This window comes from Simochromis diagramma, unplaced genomic scaffold (assembly GCF_900408965.1).
Source record: "Simochromis diagramma unplaced genomic scaffold, fSimDia1.1 OVJJ01000321.1, whole genome shotgun sequence".
Taxonomy (NCBI): domain Eukaryota; kingdom Metazoa; phylum Chordata; class Actinopteri; order Cichliformes; family Cichlidae; genus Simochromis; species Simochromis diagramma.
Genome location: NW_024386772.1, coordinates 10,604,935 through 10,621,135, shown reverse-complemented (window position 1 = coordinate 10,621,135; position 16,201 = coordinate 10,604,935). Strand labels below are relative to the sequence as shown.

The 16,201-nt window shown below is 39.2% G+C and overlaps 1 protein-coding gene across 2 annotated transcripts in view; it reads right to left on the bottom strand.

Annotated features, from left to right (window-relative positions):
* Nucleotides 1-8,815, bottom strand: part of gcgra (glucagon receptor a) — a 48,651-nt gene extending 39,836 nt beyond the window's left edge. For both annotated transcript variants that reach the window (XM_040047960.1, XM_040047943.1), the window contains exon 1: nucleotides 8,496-8,815. The gene's annotated coding sequence lies outside the window, so the exon portion shown is untranslated. The remainder of the gene's footprint in view (nucleotides 1-8,495) is intronic.
* Between the last annotated feature and the right edge of the window lie 7,386 nt (nucleotides 8,816-16,201).

Below are 16,201 nucleotides of genomic sequence, written 5' to 3'. Positions count from 1 at the left end.
TTTTTGGGGTATTGAATATGGGTGTTTTGTAAAAAAAACACAGTTGCATCTAAGACGTGTCCATGATGCACCGCATCTCACTCCTAATGGATTACATATGTACTCTTGAGCAGGGATTCTTGATTCAATGGCTACTCTTCATATTTCAGCACCGCAACCTTTTCCTAAACCCAACCAGTGAGTAAAAACAAAACTGATCACTGAACTGAGTGAGCGAAATCAAAGTAAAACAAAACAAAAAACAGAGGCCAACACGGTCTCCTGGCTGCGTGCTATCTCTGTGAAGCCAGCAGCTTCTGAAAAATGACAGCATCTATCACTGCTTACTCCTGTCATTGGTAACCTGCTGTTGTCATTCTTCTTCTTCTTTTTTTTTTTGCTTTCTGTTTTCATTCTCTTCAATCTCTGTCCTCCTGTTATTGCAGACTCGTCTTAACTAACGGTGGCAGAGATTTATTTTTAAAAAAAACAAAAAAACATTTAAAATAGACAACGGTGTTATAGGGGCCACACAGGAATCTGGATGCCAACATTTTGCATTTCACTTTTTTTTTTTTTTTAAACAACAGCATGGTGATTCAGTGACAATAAGAGGGTCATGGGTTCAAATCTACAGGCTGGCTAGATAGATGATTCTGTCTCTCCCCAACATGTCCAGGGTGTGCCTTTTACCCAATTACAGCTTGGATTTAGTAAAGCTTATCCAATCATGAATTGGAATAGAATTGAATAATCAAAGAATCATGATGAGTGGACTTGTTTTTGTCCTATCTTTGATTTGAACCAGGTTTCACCATGTAACTCAGAGTTTTCACGTTCTCTTTTTATATCGTCATCACAACAATTTAAGTATTGTGATTTAAGTGCATTGAAGCAATTGTTGTTGTGCTTTGGTGATATATAAATAAAACTGAATTGAGCAGAAGAGACAGATAAGGTCTCTTTCACACGGGCCTAGAGACCCACTGACACTGGCACTGGCAGGTACTATGATTGCTAAAGCCCCAGTCACACCTAGAGACCAGTCAGTGACATTTTTCCCTAGCAACTTCTGGTTGCTAGGGAAAAATGTATATTCTACAACTGATTGTTCAGTGGTTTCTGGACATGGTTGCTGTTGCTAGGTGAAACTGGTCACGAAGAGGTAAACAGTGCTCCACTGAAAACATCTCTGGGATTGCTTTGGCTGCAGTTTGCCAACTTGTCTTCACTAAGCAGTAGTGAACCTGTACTGTACAGCTGTTCACTGTTGTTTTTAAATGTGGTTCAATTGTTGTTCAGTCCAAACATTGTCTATTTCCCTTTTGGGTCACATGAACTACCGCTCTGAGCGATAGTTAGTTGGATAGACAAGTTGACATCTTCCTTACTAGCTACAGGTTACTGTGGCAATCCGCTAGCAATCAAAGCAATCACAGGGACGCCTTTAAAATCTGACCATCAGAAAGCTTTACTAAGTAGGGCTCACTCTCTAGCTTTTAAGCCTAAATTTAGTTTCAAAACAAACAACAACAACAACAAAAAAAGAAAACAAATGCAAACTTTAAAAGATACGTCCTCCCAATGGTTAAAATTTTTATGAATGGAGGAATGTACAGTGTGCCTCAGACACCACAGCAGTAAAACCTTCCACCAACCATTCAAAGGTATGAATGAAAGATTTAAAAAGTGCACTCTTGTAACAAATTTAATTTCACAACAATTGTTCTTCTTATGACACTAAACAAGTACTGACTGAAAAGGGTGCATAACGCTTCTCAACTTCCCTTAACGGGCTCATACACTGGGAAAATAAATCCTCAAACTATTCCATGGGACCTTCTTAAACTGACGGAATGAAGAAAGGAAGGACATAATTTACGAGTCTCAGTGCATGGCTGATATCCAAAAGGAATGTGGTAAAGCTTCGTGCTGTGAAGCTGAAATAGCAAAGCTCCTAGAGAACCAAGAATGAAACGATGCATTTGGTTTCTGAGCGCCGCATTTCTGGTTTTTCTCTATTTACTCCATTATAATAGGTTTCTTATGTTCAGCATGTGTGAAAATGGAAAAAACAATGATGCAATGATTTCTGACTGAGACTGTAAGGCACATTCTATAGCGCAATTATATATTAAATCAATTTGAAAACCACTATTTGGCTGTTTTCTTGGCAACCGCAAAAGCTCTGATCGCTTTTGGTCGACACTGCAGAAACAGTTCAGTCTGTGCACCATGAGTGGACTCTTTGGGCATGTAAGATTGATTGTCTTTTGTTCACAGGGGCAGGAAGGTACAATGCTGCCTGCCACACGGGCCACAGTAAGTGATGGAATGTGCTGCACTTCATATCTGATTCTGCTGTGGGTACGGAGCAGAGAACATGCAGGAAAAGGCAGCAGACGCTACGTAGAGACCAGAGAGCAACATCGGGACATGGCCCAGATGGGCATCAAGGGAAATAGTTTCCAGCCAAGACATTAAGTGTGCACATACTGGCAAAGAAACAAGAGCACAGTCTAGCTTGCACTGTGCGTTGTGTGGAGTAAACAAAAGAAGCAGCAATGAGCATCCAGAGTAGGTGCAAGGTTTTTCTTTTTTAAGCCATAACAAAAAAGGCTAAAAATGAGGGAAGGTGTAAGGCAACCACTGGGTAAGTCCTTTTCTGGTGCTATATATATCAGTTTATTGCTCTTTAAAAGCAAATAACTAATTAAATTTTTTCCTACAGGTGTTGGAGTGGTTTCATAAAGGAACTGAGATGGCGCTCTGCTATTGACACTCTGCTGAGTGTACTTGGGAAGATTTAATAACCTCTTATCTTATCAGTTTAACCCAGTGCGCACCTGAAAGTTGGAACAGCAAAGTCAACCATTAAACTGTGCCTCGAAGCTACGTGGACGTCGATGTATATTAAATAAGCAGTAGATGTTTCCTGCTGCTAACAGAAAGGGATTAGTTCTAATTTTTCCTGTTTAATTGTGTAAATAAAGATCGGGTGTGCGCACTTGTGACCATGGATGTGTGTGTGTAGTGGCTTTCCGATAGGTCACCGAGGTGATGTGTTGAAGGCAGACCTACCGACACGTGTCAAGTTACGGCTAAAAAAAAATGACAATGTCCGCACATTTACCTTTGACTTTTCCACTAAATGCTAGCTGCACTCTTTTATCCGCATAGAACGTCACAAATCACGCGGTTGGGTAGACTAACCAAATTTGCGCTATGGTTACACTAACTATGGTTACACATTGTGATTACGGTCAAAAGAACAATACGCGCCACCTGGCATACATCAAACTGAATAAATAAAGTTATCGGTGACTGCCTCCTAGTTCATGGAAAGCGCATCAAAATGAAAAGAAACAAAAACAAATTTATTAATAGATTTATTTAGAAACCAACTCTATGTGACAGTAATTTTGTGTGTGTTTAAATAAAGCTTTTTGCGTGTATACAAAACTTGGCTTACATTTCAAACAGCGTTCCGTCGTGTAAAGTGTCTGACATCGCATGTTTGCATACAAACTATAAGTTGCTGCCATCTTGTGGCCGCACTTGGCTACTGTCTCTGGAGGCAAGCTTGACTCTGAGCCACTGGAGTCTGTAGCTGCTGTCATTTTCAAGGGTGTGTCCTGGAAGCTAAGAGGCCAGGAGCTTTTTTGTGGTTCTTTGCACTTAATCAGTATTGCATGCACTATATGTTAATTATGTTTCACTGCTCTAAGATCAGTTGCAATCTGCAGAAGGACAGTTAGGAAGTAAGTGAGGATATTACTGTGATTTTTCATTTCAGCAGATTAGTTTTAGCCAGGAAAACCTTTATAAAGAAAATTCACATAATGAAGAGGGTACTGTGATCTCTGGAATGTCCCAAGGTTTTAAGTTTGTGTACGTATGGTTTAGAGCCTAAAGTCTTTGTTATATTTTAGTTCTAGTATATATCAGTTAATTGATTATTGGTGTCTGTGTTTCTCCGATTGGGACATAGTATGAATAATCACTTGGTTGGCTGGATGCAAGTTTAATGAGTTGATTTGCTTTTTCTCCCTCATTTCTTAAAAAATATTAACCATGTCACACAATACTAAAGCTTCAATTCAGTTTGCTTTTATTATACTAATGTATTTATTTTTTTCCATTAAGGTGTAGGGCTGTTTTTCTAATCAAATTAAGAAATGTTTTTCTTTTAGAGAAAGCCATACTACAAACATATGATAGTACACAATATGATGGTACTGTGTGAGCTCAACCTTTAATATTCGCAATAGTAATATTACCCATACAACACTGATGGGGAACATGGAAGGGTGAGTATCATCTCTGCTTGCCTTTCAGCAACAATCACCCCACTTTACTGGATTTTTGCATAATCACAATGCATTTTAAGCTTTTCACTTGCTATTTTACCCTCTCTTGGCTGCTTTGACTCACACGTAGGAGCATTGTCCCCTAACCACAGGGCTACTGGTTTGATCCCCAACCCTGGCCTCTTCAGATGGCGCCACAGCCTTAGCACCCAGTGGCCACAGTACGTTACAGCGATTGCAATTTCGATTTTTTCTGTTGTTGTTTTTACATTTTCCTAGCTAGCAAATTGAGAGTTTGTTTTAGGACAACAGTAATTTCCCCGTTTCAGTTGTCTTCTTAAAAAGATGCACTCTGACAGGAACACTCTGCACTTCTTTTCTATTTGTTAGACAAAAAAAACCCAGCAATGTCAAATTTATGATAGTGCAACAGCAGCTTTTCGGTTCATTACTTTTGTGCCAACATGAATAATAGATTTGCGGTGCAAAACATTTTCACCTATTGCTGTTGACTGAGCTGGAGAGACAGAAAGAGAGCACATAATGTATACATTTGTATTTATGCATGCACTTCACAGAGATTTCAGTAATTTTGTTTATGTCCAAATGAGTCATGAAATTTGTTCGTGTGCCTCTGTGTAAGAGAATTTGCCTTTTTCTGATGTAGTCATGAAGGAAATATCCAGGTAATGTAGTCAGTCTAAAAAAAAATATAAAAAAACTGTATTTTTTTCTTTTTCTTTCTTTTCACATGCTCTCTGATTACACTATAACAATAATTGACTTCCTTAATCCCCAATATGATGCACAGATCCATAAGAGAGATGACTTTTACTCCTTTTTCTTTCTTCTTTAATTGCATGGACTGGCCTGAGGATAGAGACGATGAAATATCACGTACAGTTCGATCTCCCGAGAATTTTTGTGTTTGCTCATGCAGGTATGAGTGTATTCACATTGTATGTGTGTTTTGCAGTCAAGCTGTTATGAGCTGGAGGGGGCACAGGGCTAAGTGGAGCCTAGCAGCAATATCTAGATGGATATTGCGGACTTCTCTTTTAACAATCCAGAGTGACAGCACTTTGTAGTGGAAGCTATTCTTAGAGCCCCTGGTTCAATTGCATGGGTCCAATTGAATTGGAGGATGCCGTGCCACAGAGGACATCCATGGTCACTTGATGGGGCTGACACAAACACTCACACTCTTACACTCACACCTGTCTATCACACCTCCACGAGCGTTAATCCAGCTGAGGCTCTCCGGATCACCTTCTTCGTTCTGTCTCCTTTGTTCACTCACACGTTCTCTTCTTTTGTCTCTCCAGACACTCTCTATCGTTATCTCTTCGCTATTACTCGCTATCTCGTCACGATTATCTTAACCACAGCCAAGGGAAAAGTACAAAGTTAAGCTGCAAGAAATTACCAAGGACGCTGTATTTCTCTGTTCTTGTTGTGTCTCTCATCCTTGTCTTGTTAAGGCGTCTCATAATTAGGAAACCATGGCTATTTTTGAATGTTGTCTATCCGTAAATGAATCTCTTTGCGGTGTTTTTTAAAAAAACTACCTGCTGGGTCAAACTCATTCGCTTATGTGTAATGGTGTAATGTAAATTATCAGATGCTCCCATTGTGTTTTCATATAAAAAATAAAAAACAAAATGAAGTGAAGCGACTTTGGACAACTGATGTATAAACATATTAATGTTTTGCACTGGTATTAAGTAAAATCTGAGAAAGGGGTTTTTTGTAAGTTATCTGGCTGCTTAGATGACGACACTGACCGCAATATAATGACCTTACTCAAGTGTCTTCAATGCAACTAAACAGCAGGTTTGAAATTAAAACATACGTAAACATACTTTCTTTTCCTGGAGGAAAAGAAAATGTCCTTTACAAATGTACTTAATTTTGTAAAGATGTATTTCCTAAATGAACGTTAAATACATTTCAGCCCATTGATGTTGAGCTGATTCTCATGGAGAGGACAACTACACTCCTTTGTCTATTTCATGGACTCCCTCTCACAATTACTAACTGTGGATGTTGTCCAGTTGACACTGACCAGTAGAGCCGTGTCTCTATTACCACAGGTCCCTCCCATGATATTCATCTCAACATGCCAAATGTTTTTTAAGAAAAACAACAAAACCTACATTACTTGACTGCAAGATAAAGACACAAAACTAACTCCATGACAAACACACATTTATTCTTGCTTTACCATAGAGACTTTGACAAAAAACACCTGCTGTATTTTCATTTAAAGGAAAGGAAAAAGTCCCACAACTAATATCACACTTTTTGTTACCAAACAAAACTGAATGAAGAGAAATAGCAGTGATAGTGAGTGGAGCCACTTGACTTTCAGTGCGTCCTTTCTATGTGAACTCTGACCAAGAACAACAAATCCTTTTTTCACCTTCTTCTTAAAGAACTCTTTTCTGTTAGAGCTTTGGGATCCTGCAGCTGAACGTGGTGTAAAGTACTAGCTAACAGCACTCAGGGCAGTGAGAAGGTCAGAAAGCACTCCCAGCTTTCGCTCTCTGGCCCCTGAGACCAGATCGCAGTCTGAATCATTTAGCTGGAAAGTTGTTCCAAACCACAATGTACTGCATGCATATGAAGGTCCTATATCTATGTAACAAATCCAGCGATCCCTGTATTGTCATTCAGCATTTTTATCTGTGGCTATACCGAAACTCATGACTGTGGAAAGTTTGCCACACTGATTGTAGCTGCACTTACAGAGCAGAAGCTCACTTTATGTATCGCAAAACCTCAGTGATGTTTATTCTGTATGCACTGAAACTTCTGTGCCACCCACTAATGTTTGCAAATTAAGACTAAATACAGCATCCAGTGGGGCACCACTCATTCACCGAGTGCACCTGCACACACAGACCCACCGAGGAGCATGCCTCTCTGATGCATTACTGCAGCAGCAGCTGTAATAGTAATGAATATGCTTGTTTAGTAATGTGCCAGAGGTGTTTGCCTAACAATGGGCACATTTATTAGCCACACTATGCAAAATGCACAGGGGACTAAGGACCAACATGTTCTCTCATGTGATGCTGCTCAAGTAGGTTTAATTAGGATCAGAAACACTTGTGGACAATTAAGTCCCCTAACAATTAAATTCTTATGTATTTTATGCACACAGAAACACGACTGTAATTATTCTGCCTGTACATTATTAGATGCATGCGTAGGCATACAGAACAGGGTCGCGGGAGTTAATTTGCTGCTGCATTGAAATTTCAAAACACAACAAACAAATAGATTTACACATATGCACATGGTGTTAATTAAAAATCTTCAGGTTCCTAACATGTATTTTGTAACTCTCTCTGAAACAGTTGCAAATAATTGCGCAAAGAGGGTGACTACTTTAAGCTGAGTGGTCCGTTGTTTTGGACTGAAGTGGACTAGGTTTAGTCTGGCTGAGCTAATAAGGTCTCTCGACTGCCATTCGTACACTGTGGACACCGTAGCGCTGTAGGCTACGGGAGAATGCAAAGCAGCAAAGTCACATTTAACACTAAATTAAGGCTGTACGTTCAATTTAAATCCACTTTAAGATTAAGAGATTCTTAAAAATTGATCATTGCTTTTCCACAATGATTTGCTTAATATACTATTTGCACGTGCTGTAAATGAGTCAGGAGAAAACTTTATTCATCCTTCAATTATTACTTCTATAATTTTAATGTTTTTTTCAATGTGCTGTTGTGTAAGACCAGTAAGACCACTTTTCGAAATACAACACACCGTTTCTGTATTTTTGCACAACCATTTATCCACAGAACACTCGTGTCTTTGACATGTGGGACTCAAGATCCCAGATAAAAGACCGTTTAGATAACACGGCCTTTGAACATTAGCGATAAGTGACACTAAATGCAACTGGAGGAATCCAGAAACACGTTTCCAGAAATGTAAATGTGTCCGAACATGCAGCAGAAAAAGAGAGAGAGAAATCCTTTCATTTCGTTTCGGCAATTCCAATTTCGGAAAATAATAATAATACCGATAATAGAGTTTTATTAAAACCCTTCTCAGTAATAGATATTTTAAGGTCCACCACAGCCTGCAACATGGCCAGAATGATGAGATTCTGCTCACGTGAACGAGCTCATTTGTGTCAATATCAAATATCAAATTAAACCAAACTCAATCAAAAATAAATGCAAGGCAAATTACCGTTGACAGCACGGGATTCCGCCGATTCTGCAGATGTGATCTTTCACCGCTGCTCATCATCTGAGCCGCGTATTCCCGGTGAGTTCACGCGGCTCCGCTCTAATCCAACTTTCACAATAAATTACAGCTCGCCTCGCAGATAAGTTGTCTGCCCTGTCGGGAGAACTGTTTGAGGGATTTAGCGAAACTCTTAAAGTACGGAAAAATGATAATAATACAAAGATATTAAATAAATGTATTAAAGTGAACGGTTTGGTTCTGTCTTTGTACTGAGCGCGAGCGCACAGCTGCTTACTTGCGCTCCTTGTACCCGTGTGACGTAAGTGACGAGGGGTGGGGAGGGGGGTCATTTAAACACTGGGTCAGGGTGTTGTAGTGCTTTTCTGTGTCGTTTGACGAACGTGGGTTGTTTGAATTTCGGACTGGACACTGAGCTCTTCGTTAATTAGGGCTGATTTGTTCTCGTGTCTTATCCATCTGGTAGCTGCAAACATTTGAACTGAGCCTCATTCTGCCTACATACACACCTTATATGCCTTTTAAAATATAAAAATAAATAAATAAATAACGCAATTATTCTTTGCCTTACTGTCCCACATCTTTAGACAGTGTCTCGCGTTTTTAACGACTTCTCAGGACATGCGTTTGTTCAAAGTCTTCATTTATACAGACTAAAATGTGAAAACAAGTCTTTTTTCTTATAGTTAAAGCCCGTCTAATGCTATGCTCATGAGTAAAAGTTAAACACTGCCTGAAAAAGTAACAAACCTTGCAGAATTTGGTGAATATTATGGCAACTACAAAGAAAATGAAGTAAAGTATCTTTTTCCAAGTTATTGTTCAGTTTTGCACAGGAGATAGTGTATGTGTGTGTCATAAATTGGCTAAAAGGGCCAAAAATGTTTTTGTTTTGTTTTTTAAAATGACATCATCTGCAGTGTATGGATGTATCCCTACTGAAACCCAAAGACTACAGGAGTGTATAAAGACTAGGCATGAGACCACGAGAACAAACTTCAGCATCATTTTATTCTTACTGTATCTACTGAGGAGGTGAGTTGCATTCAAATATATGTTTGAGTACCTCAGCCAGTAAATACAGGCCGAGCTGCATCAGCTGCTCAGGGAGGAGCCTAGATTTTCTTTCTACTTGCTTTGAGGGAATCTTTGTGTGCCTTACAACTTAATGCACTCTGAGATGCACTCTGAGATACACTCTGACACTCTGCTGTTGAGAGATTATGCAGATCAAAACTGAAGTGCATTGAAAGCACTGCAGACCGATGTCACTAAAAGAAGATACAGTCATGTGGGGGGAAAAAAGTGTAACCTTAGTAATAGCCAGGTACTGATAGTTAAATGCACTTAGTTGAAAATAAAATAAAAACACCCAAGACGTACATCTGAGACTTTATAGGCCTCAGTTAGCATTTTGGATGTTGAAGGTCATCATAGTAAAGTTAGAAAAAAGACTGAACAGGTTTGGTTTATCTGGAAAGATTGCCAAGCCAAAGCCTTTTCTCTTTAAAAGGATCAGTTTGCAAAACTGCCTCTGATAAAACCACAAGCCTTCTGAAACAATGTCAGACAAGACTGGAGGGGAAATTTCTGGCCATAAAGCATTGGGAGAAAACCAAATAGCATATCAGCACAAACACCTTATACCAACTCTCAAGCATGGGGGTGGAGGAGTGATGATTTAGGCTTGTTTTGCAGCCACAGGACCTTGGCACATTGCAGTCACTGAGTTGGCCATGAACTCCTCTGAGTACCAAAGTATTCTAGAGCTAAATGTCATCTCTGTGAGTGTTAAAGCTGATTGAAATGGGGTCATGCAACAGGCATTGATACCCAGATCACCAGCAGAAACAGAAAGTCTAAAAAACAAAAAGAATCAAGAAGCCTGCCTCCTGCGGCTCAAAAACATGGCTGCTCTCATGTGAAATATGTCCCATACCCCATCATATAGTAACCTTTTAAAACCACCTTAAGCAGAAATAACTTGAAGTAATAGTCTTCTGTATGTTGGTAGGTTTTGGCCCACTGCTCTTTACAACATTGCTTCAGTTCATTGAGGTTTGTGGGGATTTGTTTATGCTCTCTTAAGGTCCCACCGCAGCGTTTCAATGAGCCATTGCTGCAGTGATCTGTGGATTGACCCTAGAGTAGTGGAGGTCCTGTACCGTCGGCTTAGCATCAAATGCTAGAGTAAACAAACACTGTTGTTATGCATGATACAGATAAAACATTTTCATCTTTACCATGAAGAAATCATGCATTTAAAAGATTATGAAGTCAGTGATCAATTTTCAAGATTCAGAAGGATGCAAGACTATAAAATGAAGATCACATTTACATCATTATGATTTCATTGGACTCTTATATTGCTTGAACATTACTGTTAGCTAAGACTGTGGTATTGAAATAAGCCAGGGACTGCACTGTGCTCCCATTATGTGGCGTGTCCTCCAGTATTAGTATATTATTTTGGGACATATTTGTGTGTGTTTTTGGGAGGCTGAGATCAAACTTTCATATTGGCTGAGGTGAACTTTGTCCTGCTCCCTCTGGACATCTCATGTTTTCCCTCTTCTCTCACTAGCCGCTTCGCTAAACTGCTGTAAGTCTTTATCCTTAGCAAGGTCATTTAATTTGTTATACTGAGCAGAACTAATGCTTGTGCTGAGGGGATTTAGGGCAGCAAAATGTCTTTACTGCAAATAAGGGTTAAATTTGGTGTAACAGAATGCCAAGCCCAAAATAATTAATGCCTTCCTCTGTGATATTCACTCTTGATGTAGTCTGTATTCATGGTTTTAGGAGAAGATCCATCACGTGCAGAATGTGGGCTGTTTTCTAGAGTGCGGTGAGATGAATGTTTTCAAAAAGGATTAGCTCGCATTTTCACCAAGCTACTGAAAATGCATTGAGTCCTGTCAGCGTTTTTTTTTTTATTATTTATGAGAAAATCCTATCTCACTATAGGGACTTCCAGAAGGGGGGATTTCTTGGCCTTTCAACCAACTAATCAGTCACCTCGCCTTTGGAGAAAGTGACTGCATGAAGCACTAAAATTAAAAGGAGATGAAGTCTCCTGTTCGCTGTTGGACTAAATCCCTGAAGAAAAACACTGTGGTCGTTCTTGCAAAACACAAACACACTTTATTGAACAGTGAACTTTGACTGAAAAAAGGCTCAAAGACCTTTTGCATGTGTCAATATGCTCTGTTCAGATGAAGCAGACATCTGCTACACTGCTTTTTCACTTAAATATAATATTGTAAAACACACTACTCAGCCACTTATAGTATACACTTATTACATTGTGCTCTGTAGTAGTCTGTCCTGCTCTTTTATTCTGTCAGTTAATCGTGCTTATTGGTTTTGACCCATTAACCCTTTCACAGTTTGTTAAATAATCTTTCTTTTTTTTTCCTGATAAGTAAAGCCATAAATTGCCAGTAGCAGCGGACAGTGTCAGCCGATAAGATTTCTCTACATGCACATATTTTTATCAGTCCTGTGCCGCAACAGCTGTCAGGTTTTGAGTGGTGTAAAAAATGGCAAGCAGCAGCTTCTGTGACTTTTGTTCCCGAGAACTGAAACACAAAATATGCAAGAGCTGGGCATGAGCGAGACTCGATGTTATAAACCGCCTCAAGCTCCCCCAGGCTGCAAAATGCTACGATTGTGTCCGGCTGCCAGGCATCATTGCATCTTTAGTGAAATGCTTTTAAATTACATGCATCCCCCTCAACCCCATTCTCTGAGACATTGTATATACCCAGACCTGAATTAGCTTGACACATTTATAGGATTTATTGAACTCTAAATATCAAAGGCTTGATGCTATTGGCACCGTCTATATATTTTTTTTTTCTAGAATCATTTCATGAGCTGTAAAATGACAAAAGAGAGCAAGAGAGAAATGCCTGAAAACAACTAAGGCATATTCCTTGTTCTTTACAAAAGACCCTCAGGCTGCAAAACAAAAAAAACACATTAGGTATATTCACATATGCAAGAGTGCTCAGGCTGGAAATAGAATAAGCCACACAGTATTAACCAAATGACAGAGAAAAATGCGTGCTTGTGATTGTCGTCTGTGTGAGTGTGCGCTAGGAGGATGTGCAGCATTTCCACAACCATCCAACAGAGGGAGCCAGCACAGCAAAACCAAACAAGTACACAGCTTTATTTACAAATATTAAAATATGACACAGACACTAAAATGATTTTTTCCCCTCTGAACCCCCCAAAATTATCTCTCTTTCTCTGCAGACTGAAACCCATATTTTTGTTTTATGTAATCTAGTTAGATTACAGGACACACGTTTGTCTAACTGCATGCAAAGTAAACATTTGAAGAGACAGATAAGGTCGCTGCAAAAGGTCATGTACACATTGTATTAAAAGGTCAGTAAATTAAAATACTGCTGTCATGCTTAAATTACATAATTACTAAAATAATTACTTAAACTCTATAGTTTGGATAACAGAATAAGTTCATGGTTTTATAGGGATATAGTTGTAAGTATGATACAGCTGCCATGTCACTGCTTTATAATGTCTTTGTGTAAGTTGTAATATATGGCATATGGAACATTTTTCACTGTAACATACATTGCTGTGCCAAGTAAGTGCAAAACCCAGTGGAATTGCAGTTGTGGTCAAATTAACTAAGATGCATGCAGGCAACAATGTAGCAGTAGTATGGTAGTAGTGCATATAGATGCTCTTGTAGGCTGTGAAAAGCTAATTTTGAAATATTCGGAGGAAAGTAATATTAATTATCTTTGCCTTAAGTGTTCATTTGATTTATTCTTATTTCTATTTGGGGCATTTATTTATAAGTGTACTGTATCTTCCTCAAAAAGGTTTGGAAAGTGTACATTGATACGGTGCAAAAACAGGATGTTAACACTGAGGTAGTGGCCAATTTATAATGTTGTAATTTTGTTCTCTGATTAGCTCAGGACATATTGACAGCTGATTGCTGTGGATGTACAATGTGGGTTCTGCTGTTTGTGTGACAAAGTTCAGTGTTACAGTACCACCACAACTACGCAGTCTGCATTTATCTTTATGGAGTTTATGGTGCAAAGAGGAGGTTAATGCAACAAAGCTGATACGTTGTCATACTGAAGAAAGACAGATAACATGGTTGATGACATGAACTCGTACTTTACAGTAATAACCTATATATACAGTAGGAACACTACAAAAAATTTTTTATTGCAACCAAGAAGTTGATAGTATTAAACTGTAAAAGAAATAGCTGCACATTACAGTGGGCATGTTTTAAAAATAAAAGTCAAAAGCTGGAACATCTGGCCACCAGCACTTCGCAGTTATTAAACGGGGACATTTTTTTTTAGTGCTTCAGTTTCTTTGAACACTTGTACACTGCTGCCAAGATAAACTTTTCTTAGACACGAGGTTTGAAAAAACATTTCAAAAGAATATTGATTACTGCCATGAACAGATAGTGTCAGGAACATTCAGTACTGCGCAGGAAAAGGAATAATAAAGAGAAAATTGACCAGATGAGAGTGCATTAGCTGTGTATGTTTGGGTCACCTGTGGTCTGACCTCTAGTACTCCTTGCAATTTGAGACAAGCTTGTTTTCAAAGTCTGGCCACTCAACTGGCATTTGGCAGAGTTCTTCCTTTCCACACCAGCTGATAATATCAGTGTGTAAATATTCTGTCATGGTTTTGAGGCTGGCAGCTTTGGATGTAATGTCTGTTTGTTTTTTTTAACTTCATATACAGTGACTGGACAGAAATTCCTGGCTTTGCATTCCAGTTCTTTTCAAGCCACTTACTGCACATACAGTATGTGTGTCAAGGCAATGATGCAATCCTGCAGCTGTCTCAAGCTTCATGTACAGTTCACTCCAATTCAAGCAGTGATGTGTGCCCATTTTCAGCATAAGCCAGTAGTTCTAAATGTTTTTCCCTCCACCTGTTTTCCTCTCATCCACACATGTGTTCTGTCTTGCTTCTATGGACTTCATTCCTCTTCTCTCTGGAGAATACCTCCACCTATCCACACTCTTTTTTCACCTGTTCCCTACTCTCACTTCAGATCATGTCTCCTGCAAACGTCATAGTCCACTGAGACTCCTGCCTGACCTCATCTGTCAGCCTGTCCATCACCACTCGAAACAAGAACAGTCTCTAAACCAGTCACTGATGTAATCGCATCCTCACCCTGAATCCATCTATCACTCCTACTGCACACCTCACCACTGTCTCTCTGTCCTCATACATGTCCTGCACCACCATCACATACTTCTCTGCCACTCCTGGCTTGATCATGCAGTATGGCAGTTTTGACATCATATTCTTTCTCTGTATCCACAAAGACACAATGCAACTCCTGCTGACGTCTTCTCACAAAATCCATTGTTGCAAAATTGGCATTCGAGTACCGCATTGAAATTCAGTGTTTGTAAAGGCAGACTGGATGTTTAGGTGCTGGTTTCATACGATTGGGGCAATGGGACGGTACTAAAATGTAACATTTTTCATGAAAACTGTGCCTTTTTCAACATAGTTCCTACTAAAATATTAGATGTAATATTAAAATCAAGTTTGCTGCAGCTGTCTCACTGTCCTAGGCTCTATAGGAGAGATATTAAACTCCAAATCAATGAAAATACACACTAAACCATACATGCAAGCAGCTAATCTATGTATGTTTCCATTTAAGTGCTCCCATGATGAGCCGAGTGTTCTTCAGCCAAATCTCTATCAGCATTGTTATCAGGTTGTTCAGAAAGGAGCTGATAGACGTGCAGTCAAGTTGAAAGGCTATCACCTATGTTCTCACCGTGCTACCTATGACAGCCAGCTGGCCAGAGCATGGGTTTCCCTAGGGAGGCCTCTTCAGAGGCAGGAGTGAGCAATGCCTCTTATCAGACATCAGCTTTCCCTCTGCAGGGTCAAATAAATATGCAGGACTGTCTCTGAGAAAAGGCTGCCTGTATGGAACCTGGGAGAGCTTTTACAACAGAGTGACTTGTTACAACTTCACAAGCACCTGTTATGCAATTATACATACATAGATTGTTTGATCAGTGTTATTTACCCACTCTCATTCCTGACCCCGTTAACGTTTATCAACAGTCCATTAATATATAGCCATAAACATATACGAGAAAATTTTAAGAAGTTATCAATGTGCAATATTCTATCTTATTGACTTGTATTATCAGTTTAAATATCAGTTTACCAACTATGCTCACCGGCCACTTCATTAGGTACACCTATTCAACTGCTTGTTAACATTACAATCTGCCCATCACATGGCAACAATTCAGTGAATTCAGGCATGTAAACAGGATCAAGAACCTAAAGGCAGAGGATCCTACCCAATACTAGCAAGGTTTACATAACAAAGTGCCAGGTGAGTGCATATAACACATCAGAACAGTTGGGTTTGTATAATAAAAGTACAGTGTTTTTTCATTACTTGCTTTCAATTAACCTCTTAATTAGCTTAAATTTAAGAAGCTACCGAACATGACATCCCTTTGAGCTAAACAATGATGCATTTTGTTTGATATGTTGGGGTTTAAACTCTCTAAAGCCTGAACCATCTTCAAGTTTCTTGAAGACGTTTCACCTCTCATCTGAGAAGCTTCTTGAGTTCTGATGGTACAGAGATCTCAGTAGCTCACAAAAACTAATACACCTGG